This window comes from Camelus ferus, chromosome 8, assembly GCF_009834535.1.
Source record: "Camelus ferus isolate YT-003-E chromosome 8, BCGSAC_Cfer_1.0, whole genome shotgun sequence".
Classification (NCBI taxonomy): Eukaryota; Metazoa; Chordata; class Mammalia; order Artiodactyla; family Camelidae; genus Camelus; species Camelus ferus.
In genome coordinates this window covers 38,978,224-38,990,653 of record NC_045703.1, presented here as the reverse complement: position 1 = coordinate 38,990,653, position 12,430 = coordinate 38,978,224, and the positions used below count along the sequence as shown (strand labels likewise).

At 38.6% G+C, this 12,430-nt stretch overlaps 1 long non-coding RNA gene across 4 annotated transcripts in view; it reads left to right on the top strand.

Annotated features, from left to right (window-relative positions):
• Nucleotides 1-12,430, top strand: part of LOC106730251 — a 92,330-nt gene that overhangs the window by 18,367 nt on the left and 61,533 nt on the right. The gene's annotated exons all lie outside the window — the stretch shown is intronic.

The window sequence follows — 12,430 nt, the reverse complement described above, 5'->3', positions numbered from 1 at the left end:
GAAAATGTTTGCCATGTATTCACACCATGTATTGTACCCTGTACAGAATGCACAGATGATACCTTGCTCTCCAGATGACTAAGATTTAAATTTAAAAAAAAATCCAAAGTCCATTCATAGGGTTAAAATGGAAAGACTATAAAAAGAAAGAAGTAATATAAGGACCAGCTTCCCCAGTTGTGAAGTAGGTGTGAGTGAGAGACCAGCAGTGATATTTCTGTTCTTGATCATAGAAATGCCTGCATTTTCCAGGAAAGGGAAAATCTAGAAATGGGAGAAGGAAGTCTTAAGCAATGTTCCTCTTTCAGTTTTTTAACTTCCCAGCCTGCTTCTTCCTCACCAGTTCATCTTTAAGCATTTCCTCCTGTGCAGAACGCTGTTCTCTGCAACTTCTTTCTGTAGTTTTGCTCATACAAAGTTAAGACTCCCCAATTGCGTTCTGCTAAACATTGTTCTCTGTGATGATTCATCACTGACAGAGAAGAAAGAGTCTTTCAGAAAGGGTTCTGCACTAAGAAACGAGGGACTTTAATTCTAATCCTAACTTCTCCTTTAGTGAGGAATTTATTTTGGCGAAGTCCACTGAACTGCTCCATGACTCAATTTAGCTCATTGATAAAACGAGCGCAATAATATTTGCGTTGTCTTACAAAAATGTTGAAAATAGAGAGCATTTTGTCCATTACATGTGTTCTATATTATTATTGTTAGTAAACCTGCCAAAAATTAATTCTAAATTTAAAACTAAAAGCCACAAATGAATTTTTTCAATTACTCAGTCATGGAATTTTAAAGCACAATTAAAAGATCTCAAAGTGACCTTAGGAAATAAGTGGTAAAACAAACTGGTTTTGCCAAATACTGGGAGTTATAAAAACTTCACTCTGCCCTGAGCCATTCTGGTCTTCTTCCAGTTCCCACTCCCAGCTTTTTACCTAATCAATGAATTTGCTGATTTAAATACAAGTCGAGGGAAAAAAAAGTCGTGAGTAGCTGTTTTCTATGGTTCTTGCTTCCCTCTCCAACCACATCTCACAGCACTTCCCTCCCTCACTGTACTCCAGCCATAATGGGCTCCTGCTTTACCAAGCCTTTGCTGTGGTGTCAGTAGCCCTTTGGAAGATTCATTCTCCCTGGCCCCATATCTTCATCTGGGCAACTCATTCTCATGCCTCACATCCCTGCTCAGACATTACCTTCACAAGGAGCCTTTCACAACCATGCTATCTCCGTATAAAGATGTCCCACCCATTATTCCTTATCACGTCATTCTCACAGTGCTCACCACTTTTATCGCTTTTTGTTTGTCTGGTATATGAACAAATGAAAACAGAATCATCCTTCATTCCTCTCTTTCCCTCACTCCTATGCCTGATCTATCAGCTAGCCACCTCTGTCTCCAAAATGCATCCAGCAAATGTTCATTAATCTCCATCTCTACTGCTATTATGCTATCTAGTTATCAACATCACTACTTCAGACTATTGCAATAGCCCTCTAATTGAAAGGCTGCGCCCACATCTATCCCTACATTCATTTGTTTTGTAATAGTCATAATTATCCTTTTAAAAAAATTGTCAGATTCTTCATGTACCTATTGAAAAGCCTCCAGTGTTTTCCCCGTCACTTAGAAGGAGATCTAAATGCCTTACCATGGCCTGCGAGACCTGTCCACTTCTGTGACATCACCATCCGCCTTCCCTCCTCACCCCGCACAGCTGTACTTCTGTTGGCCTTCTTCCTGTTCCATCAGGGCAGTCAGTTGTTGCCTGCGCTTGAGTACATGTCTCTCTGGCCTTCACATGACTGGTTTGCTCTCATCATTCAAGTCTTATCTCAAATGACACCTGCTAACATGCCTTTCTTGACCATCTTCCACTTTCTGTCACTTTCCATCACATAACTATGTTACTTTTCTCCACAGCAGCTATTGCTATCTGAAATAATACTATTCTTTTATTTGCTCACTTGTAAGTTTTCCATCTCTCCCACTTAATATATTAGATTTTTGTGAGCAGGGACATTCTCTGTCTTACTCACTAAGATGTCCTTAGTACATAAAATAAGATCTATCAAAATAGTAGATGCTCAATTCAAGTATTAGCCAAATAAGTAATGAGTGATTTATTGCCTGTCTTACAAAAGTGTAACTTCCATGAGGGAAGGAGCTTGCCTATCACATACATTGCTATAGTACCATTACATTACCCAGCCCAGGGCTTGATGAGTACTTATTAGTTATTTTTAGATATTTGTGGAATGCAAGAAATAAATGACTGAGCCTGCAGAAGATAATAAATGTAAGCTTTTCTAGGCCATAATTCAAAATTTATTTGTAATGAATAGTAGGGTAGCAGAAATTAGAAATGTTATTATCTTTTGGCAGCTTATACAAAGGGCAGGTAGCCAAGATTTCCTCTGAAAAATGTGATAGGGTCAGTAAGTATAGATTCTCATTTCAGGCCAAGGTACTCAATCTCTTAACTGCTAGGATCATTGCCAACTGATGGACCACAGCTAAGTGCCTCCCCAGGAATTCGCTTCCACCCAGGAGAGCTGCATCACCCGAGGTCATGGTGCTCACATCCAGTAATTGTTAGATACTGGGATATAAAGGCATAAACCCCTTTGCCTCAAGTAGGGATTGTCTGAGAGCCTCTGTAGAAACTGCATCACATATTAATATCCCTCTTCCCACTCTTGCTTCCCTCTCTCCTTTAGAGGTGTTGTTCTGGCACTTGAATTTCTATCAGAGCCTATTCCCTAGGAAACTCATTTAAGAGCATTGGCTCTAGGAGGATTACGTCCTAAAACAGGATTTTGGAGTTGAATCAAACTTCATCCAGCAGCAGTTAGGACGTATCACTGATACTGGGCGGAATCTGGAGAGCCTCAGGCATTCTGCCACTGTGCAATTGGGATGGGACACAAGTGGAAAGAAATATGCTGATGATGGAAATATCTCAGGTGTTTGAGGTTCAGGAGAAATTGTAATTATAAGGGTTATGGAATCAGATGATTGTTGCCAGAAGCTTCTGAGACATTAGGGAAAGAAAATAAAATGTTGTCGGCAATTAATTACCAATACAAGTGAAAGGTGAAAGCCAGAAGGCCTTGGCAGCATATACAAAGTCTTATTTCTGTAGCCAGAAGCACAAAAAGTTAAAGATCTGACCCAGGCCTTATACAAGGGTACAGCAGGGAAGGATGAGTTCTCAGCCTTCTCCTGCAGCAACCTGGCTGGGAAGGAGTAGGACCCTGATACTCACAGTGGGGGCATTAGGGTCAAGGTACTTGAGAATCTCTTTTCCCCAGATTCCCTTCAAGTCTGTGGGCCTGCAGAAGAAATCCACAAATCCCTATTAAAGGTGAGTGCTTAAAAGTGATGTTGAGGACTCTGCCTTACAATAAGAGAGCTATTCCAAGATGCAGGAAGCTTACTTACAAGGAAGAATGGATCTAAGCACCACAGGAGTGCACTGCAGTGAATGCCTTGGTGCACTGCCCACACTCCGTTAAGGGCCAAGGCTCTCATTCCCACAGCTGCTGGTGGTGTAGCCTGCTGACCGCTCTCAACTGAGTCCTCTCAGGGGTCACTCTGCTGAAAGGAGCTGCCTTTCAGAGTTATGCTCCTTTTCAAGGAAAGCCCACATCCAGTGATTGGTTGATGCAGCTGTACCAAGCTGGCCCTGTGGCTTCAGTCTGGAACCTCTCTGAAGTGCAGTCCCGCTCCCAGAGCTCTCTGTGGGTTGGCTGAGGCCTCTGCTGCAATTTTACTGCATCCTAAAGCCTCTCTCTGTGCCCAGTCCTACCTCTTACCTTTCAAAGTGCTGTTGCAAAGATGACTCACTAATAGACCACCTCAGACCAATTTTCATCTAAGAACAACTTTTTAAGAGAACCTGTCCTGTGCAATTATTAAACTAAGATTAATTTATGATGTACAGCTTATCTTTTATTAATATTAATAAATATTAAATGATATTAATAAATAATATTTAAGATATAAATATTTTATTAACTGGTTCTGACTCCAAATTCTGCTGTGTGTGGCATTTTTTTCCTACACCACCAAGCCATTCTCTGACACCAGCTAGTGTCCTACAATTCAACTCAATTCTGACACTACCTGGAGACAGTACTGATCCCACAGGTTAAGAAATCAGTCCCACAAGACCCTCTTCCTCTCCACCACCCTCTTCAAAGGGCAATCTCTAGCCCAGATTATCACCTGTCCTTCTGACTGACCAGTTACAGATCTGAGGTTCCAACAACCCCTCCTTGGGTTCAACTAATTTGCTAGAGTGGCTCACAGAACTCAGAGAAACATTTTACTTACTAGATCATTGGCTTATTATGAAAGAGTAAACCAGAGGAACAGCCAGATAGAAGAGATGCACAGGGAAAGGCAAGGGGGAAGGAAAGGGGGAGCGCCTTTCCTTGGGCGCTCTACCCTCCCCACATCTACGTGTGTTCACCAATCCAGAAAGAATCGAAAGTTCCAACCCTCCAGTCACACGATTGATTCCTTTGCCAATCAGCCCCCCGCCTTAGGTGTGGTCCAAGTCATCTCATTTACATAACAAAAGACACCTTTGTGGCTCTCATCACTTAACAAGTTCCAAGAGTTTTAGTAGCTCTGTGACATAAGCGGGAACAACCAAAGATGTACTTCTTATAATAAATCACAACATTACAGTTATCATGATTGTCACTACTTTCTGTATGAGACTATCATAAGTAAAGCATTGCTGTCATGCAGGAATAAGCAAACCATGGAGGGACCGTTTTGGGAAGCTCACCCTTTTTGACTCTAGGGAAGAAGTCACGTGGTGCAATATAGCTGTATGACACAGCTAGATAAATAGAAGATGCACAAAACAATAGACCATAAAATAGATAATGCAGGCACTAAATTTAACCATCGCAGCACATCACTTGGTGTTTCACAGAAAGCATGTTCTCAGTATGGATGAGAATCTGAATATAAGCAAGAATTGAGAAGACACACAAAATTTTGTGAAATCCCAGCATTAAAATAACATACTATATTTGAAGAAAAAACTTTCAGGATTTGCTCAAAGCTTTTTCCTTGTCTGCCCCCTAATTCTAACAGCCTTGATTTTCTGGTTTGGGTCCAGCTAATGCATTAGAAATTTTAAGTTAGGTATATGTGAGTCGTCACGATTTGTTAGAGTAATAGGAAAATGAATGGACAAGATTGTTTTAGGGAGAGAGAGAGCCATAGAAATTGTGGGCAGATCAGTGGTCAGAAAGATGGGCTCTGAATGCGAAAATATGGGTTCATAATGTGGCTCTTCTGCCTCTTTGTGCAAATTATTTCACTTGGTCTCTTTATTTTTAAAAAATCTAGATAGTTGTGGTGGCAGAATAACTGTAAGCAGATAGGTTAGGGGGTTTCCAGAGAAAGAGAAACAGGCATGGCTTTCTTGATATAAAAGAAGCCATTTTGGCCTAAGCCACTGTGTGATCTAAGCCTGGCCATAATGCTTGCCCTTGACCAGATCTAAGCAATCAATGAGCTTAAGGGAAAAAGGAATTCAGGAACATAGAACAGGGAGTCAAACAACAGTGCAGTGATAAAGCAGAGTCCCAGTTCCCCCTCAAGGGTTATACATAATTATATATCTTTGAGTTCTGCAGGACCTAAGGCCCCACCCAGGTGGAGGATGGAATGATCATGTTGACCCTTGTGACTTCAGTCAACTAAAGCTTGAACTTTATCAACCTTGACCCCGATTCTATGCTGAATTCCTCTCTGTTCAAGCCCCTTCATGAATATGTATGTATCTTTAGCTTAAAACTTCCTCAATTTTGCATTTGGGGGAGAACGTTTACAGTGTTCCCTTACTCCTTACTCGTTGCAAGTAATAAATCTGTCTTTCTTCCAATCTTAGGCTTTGTTGCGTCTTTTAGTACCCACCAAGAAACGAACCTAGTTTTTGAATAATATTCTCACTAGTGATCCTAAAACACTGTTGGAGGGCAGTTGCTGGTCTTCTATGAATTTTTTTACAAGTCTATGGATAAATGAGTAAATGAAGACAATGTAGTCATTTTTTTCTTTAATCTAAGTTTATTCCATTTAAAGGATATTATTCTGGGATTAAGTTGTTTCCATTTCTTGGTATTCAAATCCTTCTTTAATAAAATGATGAGACTAGTAGATGGTAGAAGTTTGAGTTTTTAAAATGCTCTTATTTAGCAAAAAGAGAAAAGTTTGACAGTTCAATGTCAATAAAAACTTCTTTTGTTTTTAGTTTTACTGACCCATGTATCACATGAGTCTGGGAGCTGCTGCTATAGTCCTACTTTTTTGGGTGGCAACCTCCCTGGGAGCTTCCCAGGTGTCATCTGAAACCAACCTCGTATGCAGAGGGCAGGGAGAGACCAAAGAAAAAGAGGCAGAGCACTCTAGAGTAGTAGGTGGCAAGTTTAATAAGCAAGGGAGCTTGACTTACGAAGTTTGTCTTGGGCAGCTCAAGGCAAGTAGATCTAGTTCCCACTCACCAAATCTTAAAAGTTTAAACAGAGGCTTTAACTGGGTCCAGTCACATACACAGTCCAGATGGTCTCAGTACCACAGGACTATCTCAAGACTATGTCCTTGGGTACCTTCTACTACGAAGAAGGCAAGCTAGGACAGGGAGGGTGAGCAGGCTCCAATGCCCCAGTCCAGCTCCCAGGTCAAACTGACAATCACGTCTTCTTAATGATCTTCCCCAACACACTTCTTCATTTTGCAGGGGAAAAAATGAGGCCCAGAGTGGTGAAACAGCTTCTTTAAGAACTTCCAATTAATAAATGGCAGCGCCAAGCCTCAAACTCAGCTATTTTCAGTCTTTCATCATTGGTCATTAATGTAACTTTCAGGGAGAATAAAAATAGCCTCAGTTCCATCCAGAATTTTTGAACATTTTTAAAAGAATAGAGTATTAAAGAAATTTCAATGTTTGTTGGCTGTACGTTGCATATCTAAATTTATTTGCATTTGAGCAGAGAATCAAATGTAAAAATATTGCCTTTCCACTTGTATTTACTTTAGAATTGATTCACCCTTTGAGAAATATTTAACGCACCAGGCAATTCTGTCCTAATAAATGATAGAAGCAAATGACAACATATCAGCCCAGCAGGTGACCAACAGTCACATCCCAGGAGACAAGTACTTAGAATACTCAGTTGAATTTTAAGTGGATTTGGAAATGTTTACAGAAGTTAGAAACTCTTTCTAGTATCTTCCGGCAGCCTATTGGAAGGGCAGGTAGCCAAGAATTTTACTCTGAAAGATGTAATTGGGGCAGTAACTAGGGGTGATTTTTGTTGTTAATGTTACTTACCGGAAAGACAAGCAACATTTGTCTGAAGGCAATGTAAATATCTCTGCCCTGAGATAAGCAATTTGCATATCTGGAGAGATGACAAAAAGCAACCTCTCCAGGGACCTGACATTAACTTTTCTAGGCCTTGAGGAGTGACAAGAGTTGTTTCCTTAGCTGCTAGGAGCATGATAATAGATAGATTCTTAAATAAAACAAGGATGTAATTTGAATCCTTAGGCATGCCACACTTAGATTGGTTTACTGCTGTTGTCTGAAAATGAAAGTTTTTATAATTGTGTACATAATGTGTTTGAACTCTGAGTTTCTGCCAAAAAAAGCTGTTTCTAATTAAAATTAAACCCAAATTTTTCACTGGTGGAGAATCTATAGTAGATAAAAAGGAAAAATTGTGGGTGTTAGGGGAACTGCGCAAGCTCCAACTTTTTTCTTCTCACTCCAAATTATGTGCCAGAAGCCCTTGCTCATTTTATGTAGAGACACAGAAAGAATTTAATGTTAAAAGTTGGAAATCTCTGAAGACACAGAACCTCTTTTTAGGTAGAGTGCTAAGACTTCAACTGGTTCACTAATTAAAAAAATAAAAAGTATTTCAATCTTCAATAACAACAAAAATCAATGTGTAGTTGACTTCAAATGTTTCTAGAAGCATTTTTTTATGGTAATCTTGTTTGCGGAATTTATAATTCCTACTATTCATGAGAACTTTATGGCTACTTCTAAATTCATACTTTCGAGGATGGCTGGTCTTATGCGTCAACTTGGCTAGGCAGCACCCAGTTATTCAATCAAACACTGATCTAGGTGTTGCTGTGAAGGTATTTTGTAGCTGTTAGCACTTACAGTCAGCTGCCTTTGAGTAAAGGAGAGAATGTGGGTGGGCCTGTCCAATCAGTTGAAAGGCTTTAAAAGCAAATACTGAGGCTTTGCTGAGGAAGAAATTCTACCTAAAGATTTCAGAATCAGCTCCTGATCTTTCCACCCCACAGGCCTGTCTTACACATTGTGAACTTTCTAGCCTCCACAACAAAAGCCAATTCCTTGAAATAAATCTCTTTATATACATACATATACATGTATATATCTGTCTACTTGTTCTGTTTCTTTGGAGAACACTGACTGATATACCTTCTGAATAATAAAACTTTTGTTACGGATGAAAACAGCTCTAATATTTGCAAAACGGTTATCCCTGTTTATCATAAATCAGCAATCATTACAAATGAAAACCCTCTAATTCACCTATTTTCCCATCAGCATGATTTTTACTTCTACACCTCAATTCATTGGTTACCCCACTCTCAGATATATTTTTTATTAATTAATTATAGTGAGAAGTCAAATATCAAAAACAGAGGTAATTCTCTTAAATTTCACTCAAAAAAAGAGAGATTATGCCTACTTTAAATAGGAGGGAAATGATCATGTATTAAACTCATCAATAGTAAAAAATATAAAAATATAAAAATAGTAAAAAATATAAAAAAAACCTTGCTCCACTCCATCTTCAGCTAGTTGTTTGAAAAAGGAAGGAGGGGAGGGGAGGGAAAGAGGGAGAGACAGACAGATGGAGAGACAGAGAGATTGAAAATAACTTTACACAGATTACTAAAATTGTAATAGACTATTATTACCTATTGTGGGGACCTGAGACATAGAAAAAAGAACATTTTATTAGCTACCAGAGAGTTAGTCCACCACTAAAAATGTGTTATAGGATAAAGAGATTAGATTATGGTACCTGTTCATCTAATTCAGATTACTGAAGATAAAGATGAGTAAACTGGGATCCCTATTATTAATAAATTTACAGAGAAAAACATTATGACACCAAATCACAGTGGCAATGTCACCATTTCTCTACCACAAGTAGCAGTTCTGCTATTTCTCTTATGCCTAAAGGATTGTACACAAAAAAGAAATGAATGGCAAATTTTATGACCTTAAGTAGCTTAAATGTTAGAACAGAATTGATTATGCTAGGGTTATTATTACCTATGGCACAACACTGTAAAACTTGGTAGCTTAAAATAATATAAATTTATTATTTTACGGTTGCTGCAGGAAGAAGAGAGAAGCTTAATTGGGTGGTTCCAGCTTGAGACCTCTCATGGGTCGTAGTCAAGATGTCATCCTGGGCTACAGTCAACTGAAAGCTTGACTGGGGCTGGAAGAGCCTCTTCCAAGATGGCCCTCTCACATGGATGTTGGCAGGAGGCCTTCGTTCCTCACCACATGAGCCTCTCCGTTAGGGCTTCTTGAGTGTCCCACACTGTCAGGTGGTTTCCCCCACAGTGCCTGATTCAAGAGAGCAAAGGGGAAAGTTCAATGTCTTTTATGACCTAGCCTCAGAAGTCATTGCCTGCCACTTCCACAATGTCCAGTCCATTATCTGGTTTAGCCCTCTTCACTACGGAAGGGTACAATGCAGATCATGAATATTAGGAGGGAGGAATATTTGGGTCCATCTTTGAGGCTGGCTACCACAGTCATGAAATAACGAGGACAAAGGCACATTTTAAATCAACAAATGCATATTAATAGAGATAAAAAGAACATATCAATTCTGAAATGAGAAGAGTAGTATAATCAGAATCAGAAATAATTCATCATGCAGGGTTTTCTGAAAGAGGTAAGGAGTTCTTAGGTGGATTTTGAAAGACTGATTTTTGATGGACAGAGAACATTTAAAGTGAGTGCATATTCCAGCACTCACTTTCAATGCATATGCTTATTTTCGTAGGCACCTAAAGGGTGAGAATTATCCCTTGAGAGAGTCTGATCACCTAGCATTAAATTAGAGTTTACAGCAACATTCTAACAGTGGGTAAAACACATCTCAAAGTAATCTTCAGCTATTAAGTTAGGAATCTGGGGCATTGCTTCCATAAACATCCAAATGTTTCTTTAAAATAAATGTTTTCTTTACAAAGATGTAAAAAAAAAAAAAAACACCACTGTTAACAAGTAACAAATTTAAGGAAATGTGCTTAGTTCAATGCAGGTTTTTCTTTTGCAGATGTAAAAGTTTATGTTAACTATTAATACCACACACACACAAAAAATACATTTTTTTAAAAGTATGTAAAACAGCTTCTTATTATATCATGGAAACTAAAATTTATGAATAAGCTTGAGTTAAAAATCAGGGTTATCAAGAGACTATCAATGCTAATAATTTAAATTACTAATTTGCCATATGCTGGTTAAATCACTGTGAGCAACCTCTCAGTTATAATTTGGCATCTCTTCTCTTTGCTATTCAGTAAACACAAATACTCTGTCCGCTTGGTTGGTAGTTTCAGTTTTCATTGTAAGTTAATCACCGGACTTTCTTTAGAAATCAGTTTCCAGTAAGTTTGTTGTGTGTCAATTCACAAAACTTAATTCATCACCCCAAAGCATACTGACAAAAACTTCTAACAATCTGGAAGGCTGGAGAACCAATTTCTGGAATGCAGTCTCCACTTTAAATCTTCCTCCTTGCCCAAATCTCTTTCTGGTTAACCCATAGGGCTCTCAAGAAAAAATAACAAAGGTCCCCTCCCGATTATTTTTAGTAATTATCTAGTAAGAACTGAAATTGCAGAAGGAAGAAAGACAGAAGCTTCTATGAGAGACGTGAGAGAAGACAAAATCCTTTACTATTCCACAGAAAAGACTCACTGTCATATTTTCTTTTAAAAATCATTAACATATCTGAATGTTTATATTTTGCATGGCATATCAGGAAGAATATGATGAAGAATTTTCAGACACAGTTTCAAGTCCTTGGTCTGATACTGTTTAGTACGTGGCATTAGAACATCACCTCTATTTTTTACATTTCAGTTTCTTCAGCTCCAAGAATTAATGCTTTATATCTCTAAAATTCCTTTGAGTGAGAAACTCCTTTCATTTTTCTCCCAACTGCAGATCCTTCAGGAAAACAGGATTGTGTCAATAGTTGCAGTAGAAGAAAAACAGCCAAAACAACAAGAAAATATTATTTCCAAAAGAAAAAAAAATCCAAACCTCAACTGTTATTACAGATTGAATTAGTGTGCTTTAAAACATTCCATAATTATTATTAGCCTGACTAATTTATTCCATCCACATGGGGGTTACAGAAAAGAAGAGAAAAAAATTGAGGCCAGGATTCCACTAGCTGAGACATTATAGGGCAGGAGTCCAAAATGTGGCTAGATTGTGAGAGACACGTAGCGGAAAGTCGGCCAATTAGCCTTGGTTTTTAAAGTACACCTTGCTCATTTCTATTAACAGATTCAAAACCCCGGAGTGGGTCTCAGACATTTGTACAGAAAAAAATAAGGCTCCTACAAAATCAGGGTCACCCTAACCCTTTAAAAAAAAAAAAAAAAGGCACTGTGTGCTTCTTCCTTATCTGAAAAATCTTAGCTATGCTTTCAAGATCACTTTCTGGTAGGTTTTATGAGAAAATGCCTCCCTCCAGCCCACTGTCTACTGCATGAGCCTACGTCTGTGATAAGCATCAGGCACTGTGAAGTCCCCTGACATCTTTATAAACAAATCTGTCTGCCCTTGGACCCAGTAACAGTGTGTGTTTCATTTACGAACGATCACTAAATGACTTTAAGAAATTGGGAAATTTGCAGAGAAAGCTGTAGGAAAAATTCCCTCAGTTTTTAAATATTCCTCTTTTAGGAAAAATCATCCTCCTGCTGGGTAATTCTTTTGATTTTAGTAATTACATTTTTCTTTCACAAATATTTCCTACCCTCATGGAATATAGCTTAAACTGCTGTGTTTTATGGAAAACACATGATGCCTGATTTTTCCTTGAATCAGAAGTATTTCTCAAATTGTCCCAAATATACTTTATTTCCATAAAAGGCAGCTTGGGGGGACAGATGGGAAGGATAAGGCCCTTTATAATCATTAAAAGTATTGGCCTCCCGTACGCATTTTTCCTTTCAGGTTCCTATCAGCATTTGTATCAAATAACCGAGCTTCTAGGCCTCAATGGAGATTTTTTCAAATGTATTGTTTTGCATAGTATGGCAATAGAAGTATGTACAATAATGTTTAGAGTAAAAACCAAAATAAAA